This window comes from Lepisma saccharinum, chromosome 2 (assembly GCF_977018435.1).
Source record: "Lepisma saccharinum chromosome 2, izLepSacc3.1, whole genome shotgun sequence".
NCBI classification, from domain to species: Eukaryota; Metazoa; Arthropoda; class Insecta; order Zygentoma; family Lepismatidae; genus Lepisma; species Lepisma saccharinum.
The window spans coordinates 158,517,252-158,539,722 of record NC_139230.1 but is presented as its reverse complement, the minus strand read 5'-3'; the positions used below and the strand labels follow the sequence as shown (position 1 = coordinate 158,539,722).

General features: G+C 37.3%; 1 protein-coding gene across 8 annotated transcripts in view; it reads left to right on the top strand.

Annotated features, from left to right (window-relative positions):
• Nucleotides 1-22,471, top strand: part of p120ctn (adherens junction protein p120) — a 273,656-nt gene that overhangs the window by 155,463 nt on the left and 95,722 nt on the right. The gene's annotated exons all lie outside the window — the stretch shown is intronic.

Here is a 22,471-nt window from a genome sequence, read left to right as displayed (position 1 = left end):
AGTCAATACCCCTAGAGAATTTATTCTTTTTAAGAGCATGCTACCATTCAGTCACATGTTAATCCCAGGCTATGAAATGTATGTATTAGCATTCCATAATTCCGTAATTATTGGTGTAATAGAGTGTAATAATACACACTAATACACATACACACATGTGGTATAAGTTTCCAGCTTATTCGAGGGCTTCATCTTTTTGCTTCCCTGCTTCTTATATCCATAAGGACGTGTAGATTTAGTTAAATCTTGCAACACAACCCGATTTTGAATCATATGTCGAATCTGTCTTAATCTTTGCAAGTAACCTATGGTGATGCTGGTTTAATACAAACATGGGTTTGTAACAGGATTTGTAGAGGATTTCTAATTTCCTTGTTCTAGTCATTTTGTCACCAAACTTGTCTTTCCCACAGTGGATGATCAAATCCATCAGCAACCTAAGGAGCATCAAAGCTCAGCTCAAAGCTGTTTCACAATTGGTTTTTATAAAAACAAAACAATAGTAGGTACAGATTCACACAAAAATACAGGACACCACACAAATGTACACTTCTGACTTTGTTAGTTGATTGCACTGAAATATTCCAAAGTCTAAAATAGAATTTATGAATGTGGTAGCCTGGAAGTTAAGCACCAGCTGAGAGTAGCCATCTTTGAGAGGCCTCCTTACTGAATGAGAAACGTGGCTTTGAAAGAATTACATTCTTGCAGATAACATGAAGTTAGTAACTATAAACTATCATTAAAGTACATAAAGAATGTGAATTGGGTGATTATTTGTGATTATGCATGTTCAGATTCCAAGCAGAATTTTTTTTTTTTTTTTGAGGATTTGCCAGAGGGAGATTCGGCGATGACTTAGCAAAATAATAAAAGTACTGCATTTTAAATATTTTAGAGAAGTAAAAAATAAGTCCGAATATTCTCATATTTGTGTGAAATAAGCCAAGCGACACCATGAAAGAGCTAGAAATACGCAAGGGATTCGCTAAGTTTAGCGAATCGGAATGAGAGCCCAGTAGTATTCTCCATGGTCAACACTCGCGCTACATTTCCTATTGAAGGCAATGGTGTTCGCTGGCCCAGGTCATCTCAGAAAATGTGTGAATCTCTCTACCTGCTTGGAAGACACCCGACAGCCGCTTGAAGTTCTGGTCAAAAAAGGCCTTTTTTTTTCCATCTCCCATGTTTATGGCAGGGTTTCTCTGACATCATCAGGGTTAAAAATTTTCCAAGTGCTATTTCCATCATTGTAAAGCATGCAATGCAATGATCTAATACACGTAATTAGTGATGTCGTGAGTGACTTTTTTTTTAAAAAAATAACTGAAAAATCAGACTTTCTTTCAGTTATGTTAGATGAACCATCTAATGTTAACAGTAGGTCCCAATTGTCAACTGTCTTGAGATCTGTACATAAGGAGGGCGGTTTAGTGGTTTTACTGATGTGAGTGCCGATTGTATATCTGACGGGTTCATGTAAAAATTGTCAATAAGTAGAAACTGGAGGAAAAAATGTATTATTGCTCAAATTTATGATGGGTTGGCAGTTATGTCGGGGCATTTAGCGGATTTGCAAAAGAAGGTCCAGGACGAGTATCAGGATGAGGACGAGGCGTTATTTATGCATTGCTACGTTCAAGTGTAGATTTAGTGATGTTCCAGGGAATGAATGAAATATCATGTATTCTTATCCACTTTGAAACACAAGAACATTAAAAGAAAACTATCCCATCCTTTTCACAGTGCAGGTGGTGGTATAAATCACTCTTGGTTACTGCAGTTGAACAGTACAGGGAGCCAATAATTGAATTTTTTCTAATATTTGATGACAACTGAAATGTACCAGGCAGGTGTGCACAGCGTATGGATATGTGCACTTTTGCAATGCTTTCAAACAATATTTTTACTGAAGACATTTCCTCCTTTGATGAAAAGATTCTCTCGGGTTATCGACCAGGTGAGTTGTGGAGAAGATTCCAAGCTTTCGATAGCTAACGTCACTCTCATCTTCAGCGTAGAAGTGAGAGTGACGTTAGTTATCAAAAGCTTGGAATATTTCTGGCGTTTACTGAAGAAAATATTTTGCCCACCCTCTTCCAGGTTGGAAAGATCGACCCTGACGTTTGACAAGTCTTGCGATGACTACGTAAAAATGTCACGCTTCGCCACTGGGATTTGGATTGTTTTTTTGTTTTTCAGATGGGCACTCTGGGAGTTTCATTTTACAAAATACTATGAACGAAGTAGCAAAGACAAAGTCTACAACATCTATTCATGTTCCAATTTTGTTCTTGTTTTGGAGAATGTGCTCAGTTCTTTTTATTGTTTTTATTATTAGTGGAAGCATGCATTTTGTTTTATGAATTCTAAGTTTGTTTCCAACAGATAGGTTCAAGCCATATGTTATACCTCAGTGGTCCAGTATGGGAAAGCCAGTGCCTGTATCATTTTCAATTTGCTTTTTGCATTAGGTATGCATTAAAATTGTATAGATTTTCCCCGTTTGCTGGTGAACACAAAGGTCCCAGTTACATTAATCTATTTTGACACCTAGGTTCTAAAACTTTTTAAATACAATATTATTGATGCATATATTATTAGGATTTATCATATAGACAATGTCGCAAACCGATAACAATAAAGCTGCTTTTGTGGATTTATTTTCAGACTTAATTATTCATGGTTCTCAAATCTTGTTAATGCTATTGTCACAACAGTTAATTTTTATGGAAAGGGTATTTGCAGTTAGGTGTTGTCTGGTAAAAATGCATGATACTATGCTTGAGCATGGTCAGCAAGTCTGCTGTGGAGAGGCACACAAGAAGGGAAAATCATTTTCCAATGGCAGTGGAGTGGGGTGTAAAATGCCCTCTTGTCTGTTGGCCAGATACAGTCCAAACACACACGATTGTGAGAGGTGAAAAACTTTTAATGTTTTAATCTGCTTATGAGTTTGCTATCAAAAACACTGTCAAAGGCTTTAGTCAGATGCAATAGTATTCCCACTTTCATGTCTTATTGAGCAAAGTAAATTATTATAAAAATCATTGCCATTCTGTTAGCAGAACTGAAGCTACTAACACTTATTTTATTTATTTATTTTATTTATTTTACCTAAAGTTTCAGATACAGTTCTGAATGACCATTTTACACTGAAACAGTAACAGCAGGAAAATAACAATAACAACAACAACAAAATAGAGTACAAGATGGCACTGAAAACAAATCAAAATTATACATATATCGTTAACAATTTTCTAAAACTTTGTTCTGGCAAGAATATGTCCACATTTGGAGGCAGGTTATTATATGAGTGAGGAAGCCTGTAGAAAAAAGACCGCTGTAGAAGGAAGAGCCTTGTGGTGGGATTGTGGAAGAGCTTAACGTTGCAGGTTGGCCATGTGGGAACACGTAGATGAAATTTGTTGAGCAAAAATTCGGATTTAATTTTACCATTCAGATTTTGTGCAAGAATTTCATGTCTGCTAATTCGCGACGAGTGTGTGGTGGTTGGATATTGAAGGCAGACATAATATCTGTTTTGTGAAGGTGCCTCAGAGAAGGTATTCTGTGGCGAGCAATGGCGAGGAAAAAGTTGAGAACAGAATCAATCCGGGAAAGATTTGTTTTTGAAGCCATGGTCCAGATAGGAGAGCAGTATTCAAGAATGAGGGAGATAAGGGATTTGTAAAATATGCTGATTGATGATTGGTTTTAGATTTCAGTGAACCTGTACAGAAGACAGAGAAGACACATTGCTCTTTTAGTAGTGTTCGTAATGTGCTCATTAAAGTTTAGTTTTTCGTCGATGATAACTGCGAGACCTTTTTGAGAGGTAACTTTTTTGATGGGATTGTTTTCAAGATAGTAAGCAGAATCGAGTTTGTTCCTTCTTAGGGAAATGGTGAGGCAGGAGCATTTCTTAGGATTCAGTTGAAGTTTCCACTGGCAACACCACACAAGTAGTTCTGTAAGAGCTTGCTGTAAGATTAAAGCATCGTGTTCTGATGAGATTTCTGTGAAGAGTTTACAGTCATCGGCAAACAGAAGTATATTTATAGGGAGAGAGGACAGTCTGTCAGGGAGATCATCCATGTAAAGAAGAAACAGAAGTGGGCCTAAGACGATCCCTTGGGGAACTCCAGACAAAACAGGAAGAAAGCTGGAAGAGGTGCCAGGAAGGATGACACGCTGCTCTCGTGCTCTCAGATAGTCTTGTAGTAAGGATAGAAATTTCCCATGGATGCTTTTCAAATGTCCAAATATATAACGTCAAGCTGGGAATTATTTGAGATAGACTGAGTAGCATGTGAAAGTAATACCGATAGATTGGTCAAGCAAGAGCTGCCTGGAAGGAAACCATGCTGAGCAGTATTTATAAGGGGACATGTAAACTTTAGCAACCTGTCTTTAATTATTTTCTCACAGACAATAGAGAGAGGTGACAAAAGAGAGATCAGTCTGTACGAATTAGTGGAATTTTTGTCTCCAGATTTGTAGATAGGTACAATATTGGCACGTTTGAACAAGCCGGGAAACACACCTGTAGAAAAACTGTTATTAAGTAAGTGGCACAGAGGGTGAGCCAAGGAGTCAGCAGTTTTACAAAGAAAAATTGTTGGAATTCCATCTAGGGCTAAAGACCGGCGCAACGGCAAAGAGGAGAGGAGAGATTTTACTTCTTCAGGGAGGTTTTAATCGAATAGAGAGTGTGTGAACTGACAGACTTGACTGTATGAAGAGGTTCAGAAATTGTCTCCGAGGAGAAATTTTCATGAAAAAACACATTAAAAAGTTGTGCTCTCTCATCTCCTACAGCGGTGGTAGAAGTAGATTAATGTTTTGGCATGGTTACTAACTTCCTTGTACACAATTTTGTATCAAAGTTTTGTCATAAAGTTCTGCAAGTTATTTCAAATTTTCATATATCCATGGAGCACCCTTATGCTTTACTGGTTTATTGGAAGAAGTGCATACTCGTCAGAAAGTTGAATCAAGCTGTTAGGAACATTGTGTACTTTATCATTGATGCATTTTATTCTGTGTCAGTTACAGTTGCTGCAGCATACTTATTGAATTTCTCTTTATCGAAGTTTGAGAAGTTGCAGTATGCAATATCCTGAGTAACTAATTTTGTCTTTTCAATGCAAGAGTGGCATTTAGCAGACAGTGGCCTGATATTACATTTTATCAATATTTTGTCTGAAGTCTTATTATTTCTAAAGTTAAGGACTAGAGTATTAATTGAAAATATATTGTTTCCAACTTATGGGGTAAAAGAAAGTCAACACTTACACATCCTAAAATAAAGTTGGTTATTTAGTGGACACATCAGAAAATAATAATATAATTTTTGCTCTGAAACCTAACTTAATGTATTAAATCACCACTTTTGTGGACTACACATTTGTGATGGCTTATGTTATCTTGTAACTTTTTGGTATAGGAATGTGGAATAGTTATTGATTGTAGGTTTATTCCTGATTAGCCTATTTGTGCATAAAAGTGGACTAAAACTCAAAATTTGTGTACATTTCTGGTGTCGAGCAATTTATATTGACCTAAACAGAAGAAGAATGACTGACAATTAGGTGAAATGTAAAGAGAACAACCTGGAATCTTGGCTTCACAACAGTTGCAATCAACATCAACAGTGTCAGATGCTAAAATTTGATGTATCAGTAGGTTCTAAAAAGTTTTATTGGCAAAATGTTTCAACATGCACTTACCTACTCCTTGGTTGAAGGAGCGGTGCTAGAAATTTTCGACCGGATGGGCAGAAGCTCCATATTGATATATTAGGGTGGGCAGTACCTATAAATTTAAGACCATATATATGTGCATGTAAGACTTATATGTATCCCCCCTCTCTCTCACACTCCCGATTTTCTTCTTGCTTCTTTTCCCTTTCCTTTTCTTTCTTGTTTTCCTCTTTATTATTTTCTAATCTATTCTCGCAACTTGTTCCATTTCCTTTCACGTTGTCTCTGAATGGACACAATTATTTCAAAAGTGTTTATCCATACACAGCCATACATTCAGTCACATTCTTTCATGCATATTAATATAATGAAATAAATGTGAATTAGGTTTAAGCTTGTGTTGCATCACATTTTGCCCTTCCAAGAAAAAAAAAGGCACATACTTGATTTTACGTATTCGGCGACAGTGATAGAAAGTGCGATGGTAGACAATCGTGATGTTTCTCGTAATTTAAATGCATGTTCCTCAGCATAGTATTTTCATCGTATGAGTTTTTGACTGAAAGAGTTCTCTTACTCCTTGGGGGTCACTTTTCTTAGCTTACAAGGTTTGTACAACTGACAAATCTATCTGAATGTTTGCAGTAATACTTTATTTTGGTAGAAAAGGCTTAGCATAAAGTGGTCATAGTGGGGGGCAAAATGTGCCAGGGAAATTGCATCCCCCACCTACCGCTCCCCCTAATCATCGCCACTGAATTTTGAATTAAAATGAACGTCTTATTAGGAATGATTTAAAATGCACACAGAAAACCAATTCTTTGTTCATTGTCCATGAAATATTCCTAGGCTAATGAAAGGCTATTTTGACAAAATATCACTCGTAAGTAATAAACAAGTAAGATTGAAAAATCTGTTCAGAATTGAAGAGATTATTAGCTAAGTTGATATTCGTTTTCTGAACTAAGTCCTGTTACTCATGTGGGAGAAGCCATACACATATGGTTACATGAACATATTTTTTGAGGTAACAAAATGATTTAGAATTCATCGAAGTTGATCACCATACCAGGAATAATTCATCTATTTTTCATAGATGACTTGGGATGTATGGCATGACCATTTCGAACACACTAGAATGTCAACCTCTGGCCTGTACAGCATACCCTGCAAACTTTATTCTTGCAGGGCAACGAGTCCCTGGTGCCTGGAACTACAGTCGAAGTAATAATTTATGGGAGTTTGTATTTTGAGTGTCTACGTGTGTTTGTTTTTGCCCCTTCGTCACTTTCGTCTAATCACCATTGAACCTTATCATCGTCATTATCAAAATTAGCAGAAAAATGACTTAAATAAAACAAATCATCCACAACTTACTCTTCCAAAAATGGAGTTTCATTAATACATACCACTTCAAAAGTTGAGGTGGTAGTTTCTACTAATGATACACATTGCACAGTGTTCATTAGTAGATCAAGGCAGCTAATTCCGTGAACAATGACGTTTTCCAAAAGTCTCAAATATTTGTCTCTGGCAATACACCCTCTTAAAATGGGACGCATCTTCTGTGGTGGTAAAATGACACATTTGTTGCGAGTTCATTCTGTATATTTTTTTATCCAATGGCATAACGCTGTCGCATTATAATGAAGAGTTCCTGTGTTCGACTCCCCCCTCCTCTGGTGGAAGCACAATGCACACTGGTTCGGACTACACGAAACTGTAGGTTTAGTGCCGGTTAGCCTATTTGAGCATAAAAGTGGGCTTAAAAACACTCACAAAAACGTCTTCTGGATACTTCGTGACATAACTTTTTTTTTTACTTCAGCTGCATCTACAGATTCTGTCAACATTTTTGGCTGATTTCTGTGGCAAAAGTTGTGTGTCGAACAAGGATTTCTAAATATGATAAGCCACTCATTAGCAATTGAATAATCCTGTAGCTTTTTCCATACATAACTTGTTTATCAAAATTTATTCAGTTCGGTATTGTAGTGATCATTGTGATTCCTTCTTATTAGTAGAATGAATATAAAGTTGATATTTCACATACCATATTGGTATTTGAAGATGACAGGTATATATAAATTGTAATGAAATAAAGAAAAGGACACTTCTGGAATTTCAATGCAGAGCTAATTAAAACTATGCTACACACTCTAGCATACTTAAACCTGAAGGTTTATGGCTGCAGCAACACAAGCCTTCCATCTGTCCCTATCCCGGGCAAGATCAATCAAATCTTTCCCATCCTTACAGATTTCCTTCAGGTCCATCTCAACGTTATCCCTCTCTTACCATCAGGTTTCCCAACAAGAATCCTGTAAACTATTCTTTCCTCTGCCATTTGTGTCACATGACCTTCCCATCTAAGTCTTCTTGATTAAATTATTCTAATAATAATTAAAAAGTCATTCACATATCCCCAAGTATATGTACTTATTGAATTTGATTGGGTGCCCACCCCTGTCGCCGTCCCTGGCTGTTACAGCCCTTGAAGGACCTTCTCCTTTCTCACAATATTAGCCCACTCTTCTATCTTCTACTTAGCTTTCCCATCCTGTTACACACAGGTGTAACTATGCCCCCCCCCCCAAATCAGGTTTGTTAAAATTTACAAGTTATAGGTATGTTTCTAACCTGGGACCTCAGAAGCAAAGAAATATTTAGTATCTTTGGGATTTCATAAATGTAACAGTTATTTACTAGAATTGTCCTGGATGCTATTTTTATGGGATTGAAAACTTTTTGATTCTGCTCTTTCCAAAAAGTTAGGTCTCAAATTACACCCATCCTCCTGAGGTGGCCCTCAACATTCTCCAGCCATTTTTTTCCTGGACCTTCCTCTTAATCTTCTCCCTCCTGCCCTTTCTTTTTTGATTGCTCTGTCTTCAGGTATCCTTTCTACATGCCTCTGTCAACTCAGTCTCATGCTTCTTATAGTGGACTCTATATATGTGTTTTTGTAGAGTGCTCATATTTCATCATTGCTCGTTGTGCACCACTGCCATGCATTTTTCTTTTACTTTTTTCCGATCTCAGTCTACCTAAACAAGTTTCCATATCGTTATATGAGAAGCAGAGAAACATAACTCCAAAAAATGCCGTTTACAGTTTTGTTTAAATAAACTAATCTGGAGAGCTCTATTTGGAGTTAGATCTACATATCTCCACTTCTAATCCTTAGCAGTAAGGCAGAGTCATATATCTGTAATTTACTGACTCTTTATTAAGAGTCAGACATTCCTAAGAATACATTATTTCCTCTCTCATGTAAATTTGATAAATTGGAGTTACATACCTGATTCTCAGATGATGATATGTCACCACTACCAGGCACGTATTTAGAAATTTATTGGGGGAGGGTCCGAACCAAGTGTCTCAGATATAATAATAGCATAGCCATTAAACTAATTATAATTATATTAAATTAAAATAATATTAATTAATAAACATTAAATTAATATAGTGCATTAATAGGTAAGAAACTGTATAAGAATAGAGATAAGTACATGAATTCATTATCTAACATGTAGTTAAGATCGCTAAAATTTGTATGAAAGCAACTGCCCTGGCAAGGATATCAGTGCCAAATAGATAAAGAATTGAATATTTATTAAATAACAAGAAATAATGTTAGATCCAGTAGACAAAAAATAGTTTCAGATTAATATATTTGGTACTGTCATTCGAAGTTTGGCGGAAATAAATAACCCTCGATTATACAGCAAATGCTAAACACTTATATTTTCATTGTTTAGCTAATGTTAGTACTTGGTAAGTCTTTCAGGAGAAGGGGGTCTGGACCCTTTGGCCTCGTCCCTAAATACGTCCCTGACAGTGCAGTAGGATATTTTAGTCTCAAGCGTCTCCCAATAAAATAATTATGTTGTTGTTAAGCAACAAAGGAGTCGTTGTACTACAATAGCTTTTATTTAAACGCACATCAAATTAATGTTAAATAAAGCAATTATAAATAGTAAATATTTACTGCCTTGAAATAAGTTGAAATTAAAAAACCTCTATTATACAACAAATGTTAAACAAGTCATATTTTCATTATTTAATTTTTGTACTTGGCAATTCTTTTTTTAAGGGGGTCAGGGCCCCCTGGACCCCCCTCCTAAATATGTCCTTGACCACTACATGATACAAGCTTCTACTCAGACTGAGAGACTTGAACACACTTAGCAGTACAAAATAGCTTCGGTTAGCAGTGCTTTTCTTGATTTAATTTCCTCTTTGTTATTGTCCAATTTTCCCGAGATCTTTTTCATGGGTGCCTTCACTAAATTTCTTGTTTCAAGTTGAGTGCATGTGCTTAGTCTACTTGGTTTATCTTGAGTCTTATTTCACCAGATATATTCTCCACTCTCCAGTCTTTCCAACCCATTCATCAATTCCTGTAGTCTTTGTGTCATTACATCAATGTCGTATGCATGTCAGATTTTGACTTAGTTAAGCAAGGTCCCTCCTGGAATACTCTCTTTACTCTCTTCTCCCAATCTCCTCATGACATACTCCAACGTTATATTACATAATATAATAGATGACATATCTGCTTGTCTTGAGCCTTGGTTCACTGCAAATTCTCTTGTCAGCTCTCCTGAAATCCTCGCCTTTCATTTTGTTCCCTTTAAAGTCATTCTAACCAGTCTTATTAGTTTGTTTGGTATCCCAAACTCTTTCACTGTCTGATATGATTTTCCTCGAATGTAATGTGTCATGAATAGAATACAGAATATTTGTAACATTTCTCTGTTATCTGCCTGAAGGTGAAGATTTAATCTATTGTAGATGTATTTGGTCTAAAACCAGACTGATAATCACCTACTATTCCTTCAATGATAGGTAACAATATTATATCTGGGATTTTTGCAAGTAGTTTGTATACCACACTCAGTAGGGACTATACCTCTATAGTTCTCACAGTAGGTTTTTTATAAGAAAATTATTGATTGGGCATATGTTCCTGTTATCAAATGTCAGATATTGTATATATGCAGTGGTAGCGTCATCGCCTTGTAATCAAGGGATCCCGAGTTCGAGGCTCATAGTGGTTCGGATCACACTTTGATTAGCCTTACTGTCAGGCCCATAGCTAGGCAGGGGCCAGGGGTGGCTGAACTTCCCATGGAACTATTGTCAGCCCCCCCCCCCCCCTGGCACTGAGGTCAGCCCCCTTGACATTAGGTAAAACTATTTTGTGTAATTTGTTTGCAATGAAAAATGAAAATGTAGACAGCAGATATTATTTTGCTCACAACTTTGGTGAAGGATACATTAAGGGAGCATGAACAGCAGCTATTACATTCATTCATCTTATTTATAAGAAGAAGTGTAAGTAGCGGCAAGTATTTAGGAGATTCTCTTCTCTAGACTTCAGAAAGTTCCTTCACAAGGGAGCTTCTTTATCTGTACCTTCGTTGCCCCTGTTGCGACCTCCCATTTATACAGAAATCTGTGACTTTGATGTCATTATGCAAATTCCCTCTTCATCTGCGTCAAAGGTTAACAGCTCCCAAGTTCTGGGAACAAAGGGGAGTTTTATTGTTTCGGCCGGAGAGTGGAATGTACGCATACTGTAGACACTATGATTGAATATTGTCCATTTTCTCTTGTGTAATATAAATATCTGTACCATCAAATGTAGTATGGAGTGTGTAGTAAGAGATGATTTCAGTAGCAGCCAATTAACACTTTGAGTGATATTTTAAGAGATAGAAAAATGTAACATTTGTGTGATAGAAAAATGTAGCATTTGTGTGATATTTCTAAACTTTGTATGTAACTTAATGACCACCCTCCCCCCTTCACACACATAATTTACCTTCATTTAACATTGTTAACCTCTTGAAAAATGGACTTTATTTGCAAAGCCCCCCCCTGATAACCCGTGAGCCCTCCCCCAGGAGATCAATTATGGTTACGGGCCTGCTTACTGTGCATAAACACCAAATCAATCAATCAATCTCTTACTTCAGTTCTTGTGTACTAGCTTCTGTATTCAGTAGGTTGCCGAAATATTCTGCCAATCTGTCTAGGGTCTTATTTTTTCCTTCTATTACCTTCGGTTTGAAGCTTTCCTTATATCCTTCACTCTTATGTATACTTTTCTTCTTCATGCTTACTATTATTTTCTTCAAGTTCTTCAGGCCAGTTGTTTTCAAAGTTCACCTTGTTCCTCCATTCTTTTTTTTTTTTTTTTTGCCTGTACTCTTCTGCATTATTCTTGGTTCTAAGAATTTTATTTTGTGCCATATTTCATTCTTTAATTTTTACTCTGCAATCATCATTGAACCATCCAGCTCTTCGTATCTTTTGTAACAATGTGAAAGTGAAGTATATTGTTAATATCAGGTTGTTGCACATGAAATGTCGGATTTGGTAATGAAACTTCACACAGCAGTAACTTTATGGAATGGAACTTTTATTTATCAAAATAGGCACCATTCAATGCTATACACTTCTCCCAACAAGATACTACTGCATTAATGCCACTTTTGTAGAAGTTCAATGTTCTGGACTGAAGAAACTCCTTAAAGGCGTATTTGACAGCTGCTTCATTGGTGCCAAACAAGGGTTTAAATGCTTAAAAAAGTGCTAATTGGTTGGCAAGAAATCTGGTGAGTATGGTGGATGTGGAAGAGTCTTATAGTGCAAGCTGTGTAGTTTTTGCACCATTGTTCTTGCCACATGGGACCTCCTGTTGTTATGAAACACTACATTTTTTTTAACCATTGCTGTATGGTTTGTTCATTTACTGAGTCAGGTCCAAATGCTCTGTTGATGTTCCTGGCTGCCTCTGCTGTGTTGTGGTCAAGTTTAAACTCAAAGAAAAAGTAGATATATTTGACTTACGTCCATGTTATGTCTATACAATCACATTCAACTGATTCCTTGCTCATGTGCAGGGATACACTGCTACCATCTGGCAGCGTTTGGGAATATCCAACTGACATCATCCCAAAATCCAACATTATAAAGAAAGAGCAAAACAAATATCTAGTTTAATGTTTTTAATTCATACTAATTTTGACATTTGACTGCACTAAATCAAACTGAGTCTACTAATTTTCAGTTTTGAAACCTGATGTTAAATTTTGAACCTTTATTATTTTGTTGATAATTTCAACTTAGCGTCATTGTCGTAATATGTTTAAATCCTTCAACTTAGCATTAAATCATGAATAATCAGAATAAGACATTATAAAATGCAAGAACTATCTTATTTACTTCACAGCTATGGATATTAGTTTGCAAATTGTATAATTGCAAAACACAAATGTGACAATGTTAGCAAATATTTAATAAAGCTCCTCCCTACATACCCTTGAGGCAAATTACTGTTCCTTGTGATGTATTCTTTCTATCAGTCTCAATTTCAAGAGTTATTTAATCCATTTTCAGTGGGCAACACATGTCAATGAAAACTTCAAGCTAATGTGCCACTTGATGACACAGCATGTTGTTATGAGCCAGTGGCGTAGTGCAGTTTTCTTTGGCAAGTAAACTATTGGGGGCCCCTTAGTGAAAAAAAATATCAAGAATATTATAACGTATATACCATTGATGATGCCAGAGGGGAACGGATGTGCAATAGGTAGCTATTGTACGTCCATAGATGCTTTATGAAAATTTTCATAAAGCATCTCCTCCAGCTAAGATAATTTTCATAAGCATTGTCTCCATGTTGATCCATAGAAAGATCCTCCCGTCTATTCCCAAACTCTAGAAAGCAACTCACAGCTCTAGGAATATTCACTTCGTGCACTGTACATCACAAAATAGTAACACATTGGAAAGGAAGAACTGGTTCGATAGGTATGTACATAAAATTTCAATATGTAAGAAAAATTAACTTCACAAAATCCCCGAAAATAATGGTGACATTGAACTCGTACTCATTCATACCACAGAAGAAGGTGTACTGGCCCTTAGGGAAAAGGGATAATTGTCCACTGGGTCCCACTTCCTATGGAGTTTTTGGGACCCTTTGAAATAACACGTAACAGGTGTGAACAATGTGGAAAATTTATCTCCGCTCATATTTGAATATGAAAAGGCTTGGTGCCCCTTGAAAATATTTGGTGGGAAGTTACGTTTTATATACCACACGTAAAGCTAATATTAGTGTTAAAAGGTTATGATTATGAATTACCAAGTTTAATTGTTTAGTGCAACATTAAGGCATGGACTAGTTGAGCAACTGAATCTTTCTGTAGACTATTGATACACTATATGTTAATGACAAATGGGGTATCGATAAAGGTATGTGGTGGATTTTTCCTATCGATGGCCATCTGGAAGCAAGTAAGTTAATTCTGCATTTCGTAGGGTACCAATATGCAAAGTTACCCAGGCTCCTCCAACTGGGACAGTATGCTCCTGCTTATTCACAGACATAGTTGTATCAGAGATAAACTCTTTGTATATGTTACTGGGAACCAGATTTCTGTTTCGTAAATCGAATTTTTATAATAAGTGACAATATCTGTTGAATTTCTGGGATTATATAAAATTTCAAGGACAGAGAGAGAGCATTTCAGGGCCCCTACACATGTGCCACTGTTATGAGCAGTCCAGTCACCAATGTAGGCAGCACATATCTGTTCAAAATTTCTTGTAGTCTTTCACCTTATTTCCATTCAGTGAGAAACCACAACCTAGCCATGCTGGTCTGTCTTTACACCACTTCAGTGAGTGCTTGGCACTGAGAGACCTAGTGCTTGGCTTGTGATAAGCTGCTTTCAACTCTCAATGAACAGTCAGTGCAGGTCGTCAAACTTGCACTTTGAAACTTAGTGGTAATTGTGGAAATGAAACTCTGGTGCTTTTTTTTTCACATGCTTCCAACACTCAACAGGGGTGTTCCTTGCAACTCCCACTTCACAATTGCATCACTATAAGTCTACCTGGGCAACTTACAAAGTTGATATTTCTCCTACTGATGTATTACACTAGTGGCAACTAATGACTGGTCCACGTTCAAAGTCAAAGCTCAGCTGCCGGACCCTGTGGTATTATGATATTTCTATATTGTAGATTAAAATGTAACCGTAACAAAATTATCTATACACTGAGACGATTTGAACCTATTCACTTTCATTTCTGCACCATGCACCATGGTTTCATCTTTGAACACTCAGTTTGATGGTTCAAACTAACCAAAAAGCCAGTTCTAGAATTATCGGGTTCAAGCAGGGAAAGTGAATTTCTGTATTGGGATAAATAATATTGAAAGTGGTGCTTTCTGCGCCTCTTTTTTAACAATATCGTTTCTTGCCATGTGAATTTTCATTAGTACAAACTTTTAATACTAATTAAATCGTAATATTAGCCACGGTGGTGTAGCTGTTAGGGCGTTCGACTGCCACGCGGGAGACCCGGGTTCGATTCTCAGAGTGGGTGACAGGGTGATCTAAGGTCGGAATTTGTCCCTGCATAAAGCGGCTATGGGGCTCACCGAGCCTCAAATCAATTGGTACCTGGGGGGGGGGGGTAAAGGCGTCTGGAGCGTGGTGCTAATCACATCACCTCCAAAAAACTGGCGAGATCGAGAATGTGTGGGGCCCTGTCACTACATCCCATTAATGTGCCTTCATAGGCACGGTGCTATGTGCACGGAGAACTTTACTATCTACCTTTACCTAAATCGTAATATTGCCTTCTAAAATATTTCATCAGGCTATTTGACATTGTGGCTGGAATAAACGAATGAAAACTCTTCGAAATCGAAAATGCCAGTCTACAAATACTTTTTACGCTCACTGTATTGGGAATCAGGGGTGGCCATCCCTACCAAGGCCAATGGCGCAATCCCCCCCCCCCCAAATCATGTCATGTGTGCCTCCCCCCAAATTATATTATTCGCGCACTCAAACCCTATAGTAATCCCCACAAAGTAAAACTCGGGGCGATAATACGGTTCCTCTTTCAAAGAACTCATCTCCCCCCGTTTTCTTGGTATAAGAATTATATTAGTAACCCAGAACAATAATTATGTGGATTTTATCTTCAGTGCAAATTTAACTTGTTAAAGTGAAATTTTCCTACGACAAGAAGTTAGAAATGCGGATTCGATATATTTTTGTTCCAAATGATGCACCTGCTTTAAATTAAGCGGTATACCAACACTAGCTAAGCATTAAGTGATGCCCTTAATGAATATCGAGAATATCGCTTATGTCTTGTTATGCACCTATAGTATATAACTCACATTCACCTCAGTCAAGTGCGAAACAAACACGCATTCTTGGAACAAACTTTTGCGAGCGAAGCGAGCAAGAACATTTTTATATCCATCTCTTTGCACTCTTTCAAGAATATTAATTTAATAGGGTGTCAATACTTTCTTAGGATCCCGAGATAATTAGTCTTTACCAGCTTCTTTTTTGGCACGTTCGGGGTCTAAACGTCGCTAAATACAGTCTCCAAAATTTAATGTTCGAACTCTCTCTCCACTACAGAAATACCTTGACACCCTAAGATTTAACACTTTTTCAAAAGCTTCCTATCTCCCCCTTTAAATTTAACAGTCAATCGTACCACCATAATTTCTACGGCAATTTTAGACTTACTGTTGATATTAAAGAGTGGATATTGCTTCCTCCAAAAAATGAATTCTGTCTCCCCACAAGAATTTCGCAACAGTCTAAGACAATAGTAATACACAAGAATTGGATAACCCCCTCAATTTAATGCTCAATCCCCCTCTAACTAAAATACCCGTCATAATCTAAGACCTAATGTTAGATACTGCCCACCCCCCAACGTTTAATTGAGACTCCCCCTTAGAACTCAGGTGTAAAATAAGACCTAATATTTTGGAGGTGGACATTTCTCCCGCCCCCCTCCCTTCGATAATACACTTAAACACTTTCTTTTCTGCATCTAATGGATTAAATATGGTGCATTTAAGGTGTAACAGTTTTACATATATTTTGGAAAAATATATAAATGTTTAATTTTATATTATTTGAAGGGGAAAAATCCCCCACAAAAATCTCGATGGCGCCCCCTGTGGGCACCCCTGTTGGGAATAAGAACTTGAAGCATTGGGCAGAGTGAAATTTAGGCTCATTTTTATTTTATTTTATTTTATTTATTTTTTATTTTACTTCTTCTTTTGGATGGCGGAGTTAAGGCACAAGCCTTTTCTTACACTTAACCATCTACTTCACATTTTACAAATTTAAGTAATGGCCCGTATGATCATGGAAAAAAAATATACGACCAACAAACAAATATAACAACTTTCAAGAATCAATTGAAGGGCTCGGGTGTAAAACATGGTGACATTTTGGTCATTTTTGAGTTTCAAAGTAAAATGTGCCATCCTTCAATTTTCGACTGAAATTGCCATGTCATACAATTTGCATTGGATTCAGTGAAGCCTTCTGAAATTGGTAAACACAACACGAAAACCATTTTTCTACAGTATAGCTTCTAATAACCCTTTTTCTTAATGAGCTCGGAAAGGACCAAAATGTCACCCATGTTTTACACCCGAGCACTTCAATTGCATTTTGTGTCTCGTGTTTGAAAAAAAAATGTATGGGGAAACTAGAGAGAGAGAGAAATACAAATGCACTTGCACTTTTGCTTATGACTGTACAAACTCCTGGGATGAATAAGTTGAAATGTTAATCACGTCCAGTAACTGAAAGTATTGATTCCATTAAAATTTTGGGAGTATTCTCTGGCTTGGAACTGTAAGCGTTGTTCGTAGTTTCCTCCGCACGGCGCAGGCTGTGGTTGCCCCGCGCTGCACGGGTGGATTTGTGGCTGTAAAAGCTAGAGAAAGCAGATGGAGCCAGCGCGAATTTGACGACTGTCCTATATTTAACTCTTGTGTTTTAGAACCGTAACAGTTAGGGTTTGGCTTGAGTGAGGTGAGGATTTGTGCGCGTTGTAGCTCCTTGCTTGGAAATGCCTGGACGACAAATTCGTACAAGGACCTGGTCATATTCGAGACAGCTGGATGCCGAAGTCCAGTGTATATATTCACCTTAGCAACGGTGGGTTTGTAATTTCTCTTATTTCATGTTGAGTCTCTTTTATTTTTGTGGCTTTGCCGAAACGTATGGTTTCTTGACTGAAAGTAAGCGGTAATGTTAAATTCTGTTCTGCAAATCGTACTTCTAAAAATGCATGGAAAAGAATAAATTGAGTTTGCGGGGAATATGTTTTCATTAAACTGGCCATGTTTACATGCGCAAGCAATGGTCGTAGTCGACTTGTTCCAAATGTGGAAGTGGGATGTGCGTAGGCGTGGCGACGTGAAGCCAAAATGAAGAGTGGTTGGTTTTGGAGAATCGGGAGAGAACTGTTCTCTGAGCAGTACTTTTATGGTCGATAACCTTGCGATTTGGTTATTTTAGACTCAAGAAATAAGTAACGTTATTCAAAGGTTGAAATTTCTGTATTTAGAAGCAACTCCTCCCTGTCTTATTGGTGAGTGGTGTACCTAAATTACTCGTATGACCCATGATGTGTTGAGGATTGGGTCATAGGGGAAAATATGACCCCAGGGGGTGCCCACATGGGGGGGGGGGAGGGTAATGGCGCTGGAGGATGTTTCTTTAAAATATAAAATTCAACATGCGTATACTTTTTTTAAAAAAAAGAAAAGTTTGGGGTGCCGTGTATGACTCTCTCGTTGCTTTTGTTAAAGAACTTTGAATTTGAGAAACAAAGCGCTCATAAGGAAAATCTAGGAGTGCTGCTGCTATCCTTGATAGGGCCAGTTTGTTGCTATATCCGCAGAAAGTACTTGGATCTTCTTGTCGTCTAATTATTAAATTCTGAAACTCTACTTTAAAGATGATTCGCTGGCGGAGTGATTAGCACATTGCGCTACGACGCCAGTGGTCCCGGGTACGAATCCCGGCCTGGGTATGGGTGTTTGTGGGTGTCCATTCATCGATTTAATCATTTAATCATATCATCACTCATCCTCATCTTCGCAATTAGCCAAAAATCTACAGAAAAGCGAAGTTAAATAAACCAAACCAATCAATTTAAAGTTGAAAATGTTCAATCCTTTGATCCGACAGCATGAGGAAGAAAGCTTCGAAGAGATTCGGTGAATGTAATAACCTAACGAGAAAAATATACATCAACAGAATGAACATATTGGGTCCGTGGTAGAAACGCGATAAAAAAATAGATAAAGTAGATAGATAATGGTAGCTGGCAAATTTGAAATGTATTAACACTTCTAACATAAATTGCAATATCGTGGAACCTGACTCTTCGTTGCTTGAAAGGGATATTAAATGGTAATTGAACACGAGCTTTATAGCCTCCCCGATGGCGTAGTTGTAATGATCTCGTATTGTAATCCGGAGGTCCCGGATTCGATCTCCAACGGAGGCACATTGCACAGAGGTTCGGAATCTACTGCTTAAACTGTAGGCCCAGTCGCGATTAGCCTGCCTATCAGAGTATAAAGCGGGCTTAAACGTCGTTGATAAACTTTATTTAGACACGAGCTCCAATAGCACATGCTCAACACGAACCCAGAATCGTCAGAACAGAGACTTCGTGCTACTCGACGAGCTCGGCACTGTCAAACGCGTTGCTGCTTCATAAATATTTTCGAGTACTATCGGCTGGCTCGTGCGGCACGGTGCGTGATTCAAACAGTCCTGCTTAACGAGGAACTTCCTGTAGAAAGGAATGTCTTTGAACATTAGCAACGGATCGTCCGTGAAAATCGTTTGTTGTCCAGCCGCTACGAAACTCTACAGACTTTTTTATCTTCATTTCTGAACATGTCCTTCCCTTGATGTCGATATTTATATAGTGATTTGGAAAGCTGCATCGAAAGTAGTAGTAAGTTATGTGTAAAGAATGAATATTAGGTCAAATTAGTTTAGATCTGTTGCATAAGTGAGCCCCATACATGGGCAATTGCGAAACTAGATGCATTTTTCTTCTTTGTAATCCCGGTAAAGGAATGAATGTTTTTTTTTTCCCACTTCATCTAACCTAGCGGTAGGGAAACTACGTAAAATTGGCACAACAAATAAGTTCTATTATTATCAGATTTCTCCTTGAGGTCATCTCTTCCTCGTTTTTGGGGCATAAGAGATTTTTCCCGTTGCTACACCTCATTGCAATAACATCCGTCATGAATGTTGAGTAGCCTAGTGGTTGTAGCGGCGACCGCGTGTCTTGAATACCACACTTGCCACCGAATATTCTGGGTTTGAGTCCAAATGTAGGCATCGGCGTTTCATTATGCTGGTTATTTCAATTTCTGCTAATTACACCCATCCCCATTGATGCGATCAACCTAAAAAAATAACCTAATACAAACCCACAATCCACTTAACTCTTACGTTCTATTTCAATGTTTACCTCGGAGTGGTTATCTCAACGCGCTACGAATGTCTGTCTGGGCACGAGTGTTCTTTGTGAGTATCCCTTCATTAATTTCATCATCACTCATTCTCATCGTCGCGATTAGTCAAAAGTGGCACAAAAGCGACGTAAAATAACCAAATAAATCAATTAAATGTTCACTTGTAGATTTTTTACACACACGCTCGCATAATTATTCGGCCACTCATCAGTTTCTTCTATTCTAACTCGTATCTATTTTTAAAGCAAACATGAAATTTATAAAACTTGGGAAAACAATAAATTCATTATTGATTGATTGGTGTTTTAAGTCCACTTTATGCACAGTAAGGCTAATCGGGACTGGACCTACAGTTTAAAGTGGGATCCGAACCACTATGTGCTTCCACCGTGTATCGAACCCGGCACCCCTTGATTACAAAATAAATTCATTAAAAATTGCTGTTGATTGATTGGTAGGTAAAGAGTGCACAAAGAAAAATAGTGATGGGGTACACAAAAATAAATGTTTAGAAGTATGCCAAACAAACTACATAAAGTTTTAAAAATGAATAGCATGCTTATAAGGTATTAACTTTCGTAAGTTTAGTCTGTTTTGCCATGTGTCCAAATAATTTTATGGGACCCAAGAATGTTTTTTATTTTGTTAATTAATCGGAAGAGCATTTTTATTTTGTTTTTCTAAGCCTGAGACAGCTTTCATTTTATGTTTTGCAATATTTTTTTCCTTTGATAGAATGTGTAGTTACATAACATGAACGTTGTTGCCAGTGTTATCAGAAATACGTAGTTCACTGTCCGAATAAATGCGAGGGTGCATATAACCAACGTAATCAAACAACAAAATTTCAGATTGGATATGAAATATTTCTTCACCAAATCGGAAAGCTAAGCGAATTGTTTTCTTTTATACACAATTAATATTATAGGTAATGTATGGGAACTAATGTATGATAATTAGAAACACATAAATGGAATAAATCTAGACGTAGCTTCTCACAAACACGAAATATAATGACGCTAAGAAATAAAAATATTTTTTTCTGGCTGTGATAGTTTTTTCTTTTTAATAACACTAGCAAATATGTAGTGTGGAGAGACAGTTCTTTTTTAATAACACTAGCAAATATGTAGCGTGGAGAGACAGGGCTGGAAGTTCCGCCCGCATCAAGATGCTCTATGCACCATGAAAGGTGGTTGACGAGCCCGACTAGACCTAACCGCCGTTGTCACAATTTTAACGAAGCTCCTGAGATATTCAAGATTTATTGTGGATTCACCCGCACATGCAAGCAAACCAAAGAGAAGGTCTGTTGCATTACAGTCTCCAACTTCCATACCCATTATACCGATCAAATTGTATCTTTCTACCCCTAACAGTTCCTGAGAAATATATATTTAGCATGAGCTCATGGCACTGAAGGAAGTCTAGAATGTGTATGTAAGGATACAGAACGGATTTTTCTGTTTGTCATAGATAGGAAAAACCTTCATTCAGCATAAGGTCGATAGTGAAACACGTTATGTTAATCAAATTCCAGACCGTTATACAACAAACATGATTCTACTTTCGAAATGGGTACCAAAAAAGCAGCTATATCCATCCGTACAAGAATCCCTCTCAATTACACCGCATGTGCACATAGTTGTTGCAGCCTTCTCCCTTCTTACATAAAAAATATTGCCACGACTTCTTGAATGAAACCATACTCGTAAAATTGCCAAAAGTGTGTTTTCCACCACCTTCGTACTTATGTTTAGGGCTACTACTAATTGGAAATAAATTGAGGATGTTATCCGTGTGGCTGTTTTCCAAGACAAGCTTTCTGACAGAGTCCCAAGATCTATCTAGATCTAGGCCAGTTCTTAATTTAACCTCTTGATTTATTAATCAACAGTAATTTATACACACGCACCCCCAACACGCCTCCAAATGTTGAGAAACCCCCAATTTGTTTTAAAACAAATGCCCGTTTATGCAGTAGCGTACGCAGGATTTCATCAAGGGGGGTGTTATCTCGAAAACTTTCTACAAATTCACATTACCATTGTTTTATTATACTTTAATTAATTAATAATAATAATAAATTAATTAATAATTCTTATAATTAATTAATTAGTTTAATTACTACTAATGCAGCTGCTATTTATGAAAGAAATAGAACAAAATTACAATTCTTTTGTTTCAAAATAATTGTCTAGTCAACGGTTATTTGTATATGATAAGTGAGACATTTTAAGTGTGAAGAAAATCCATAAAAACAAGCAAATATATTAAATTTATTGAAATAATCGAAATATGAAACTCATTCAAGGAGCCGCGCTGGTCTAGTCTGACAACTTCGTGGGATATCCGGGTTCGATTCCCGGAATTGGTTGGAATTTATCCAGCCTTG